The sequence below is a fragment of the Pundamilia nyererei genome, unplaced genomic scaffold, assembly GCF_000239375.1.
Source record: "Pundamilia nyererei isolate P.nyererei 1_Seehausen unplaced genomic scaffold, PunNye1.0 scaffold00078, whole genome shotgun sequence".
Lineage (NCBI taxonomy): Eukaryota > Metazoa > Chordata > Actinopteri > Cichliformes > Cichlidae > Pundamilia > Pundamilia nyererei.
The window spans coordinates 2,909,293-2,910,740 of NW_005187479.1; the positions used below are offsets into that span (position 1 = coordinate 2,909,293).

General features: G+C 39.7%; 1 long non-coding RNA gene across 1 annotated transcript; it reads right to left on the reverse strand.

Moving 5' to 3' along the window:
• Positions 1–6: 6 nt before the first annotated feature.
• LOC102215755 (uncharacterized) lies at positions 7–1,442 on the reverse strand. The gene is made up of 3 exons (XR_311855.1): positions 1,354–1,442; positions 229–489; positions 7–89 (listed from the first exon to the last, which is right to left on the reverse strand). It is a non-coding gene; the product is annotated as an uncharacterized LOC102215755 (long non-coding RNA).
• Between the last annotated feature and the right edge of the window lie 6 nt (positions 1,443–1,448).

Genomic DNA, 1,448 nt, shown 5'->3' on the forward strand with positions numbered 1-1,448 from the left:
GTGGTTCATGTTCTGTGGAAGGGCCCAGGTGAAGTTGATGGAATTAACAGTCTGAGATTGCACTGTGATGGAGCCAGGAGGGTTGGGAACTGAAGAAGGAGAAGGATTTAATTATTTTATTGATTAATTCAATTAATTCAAACAATACATGCATTTTTAAAATAGGTGTTGATAAAAAATGCTGAATATACAATTTGAGGTAGAAGTCAGATTGTCAATGAAACTCACAAGTTGCGCTGCAGACAGGTGAACTGTTACTCTGAAAAGGTCCACTTTTGGTGATCAACTGGACACAGTAGATTACTCCTGGTGTCAAGCTCCCAAAGACTGTGTTTGTAGTTTGATTGTTTACATCCGTGCTGTTCACTAACTGTCCAGCACTATTTAGCACAACACTGTAACTGGAGACCTTCCCTGTCACCAGTGTCCAGCTCACTGAAAGGCTAGTTGTGGTTCCTACGGCTGTAATGTTTGAGACTGCTTCAGGCACTGGATAAAAAAGAAGATTCAAATTAAATGAACATTAGTATTGGACTAATAGGGGCTGAGTAGTAACACAAAGAAAATGTCGACCAAATTACTTGTTTTCTGACCAAAAACATGTTTAAAGATTTACTTTTAGAAGTTTATATAACATCACTAAAACCCTGATGATGTTATATTTTGGCTCGGGGTTGAGACCTTTCACAGAAAGGATAGAAACTAAAGAGCAAAGGTATCGAGCTAACGGCTACTGATTGTCAAACAGGGAGGAAAACTTTTTATGAAAATTGTAGGCTTCAGCTTTACTGGAGCTTCTATATCTGCCTGCGGTGCCTGGAACTCTTTTCTCTTATCAGTTCCCCTTTAAGAAAAAAAATGCTATCCATATAAATAATACAATATCACATATAACCAAGCTCTGACAGTCTGTTGGGGATCACTATAAATTGCAAGATGGATTAGGAAGACTTGACTTTGAAGCACATTTCAGAGATTTTTAAGACATACTTGTGTAACTCTGTGTATTTTCCTCTGTGGATTTGACCCCTGCTATAACCGTGAACACAGAAAATGTGTACAGCTCTCCAGAGGTCAGATTATAGAAGGTGTACGTCTCATTCTTTGTCGAATCATTCTTTATCTCGCTGCCACTCTGTCTCGCTATGACCAGGTAGGAGTAGGAAGGCTTGTAATCATTTTGTCTGGACCACGTTAGCTTGATGGAGGTCGTGGTCACACTCTCCACTGTGATGTTGGTCACAGGTTTGGGCACTGTAGAAATTTGCAGTTTGAAGTATTCAAGTGACAAAACACAGACCAAACAGCACTGATACTTCAACAGTTTGACTGAGTTTATATCTTAGTTCTTACTTGTGTAACTGAATCCCTTCTCCACCGTAGATTCACTTCCTTCTGCAGCTTTCGTTCTGACTGCGACACTGTAGTTAGTTCCTGGGCTTAGATTC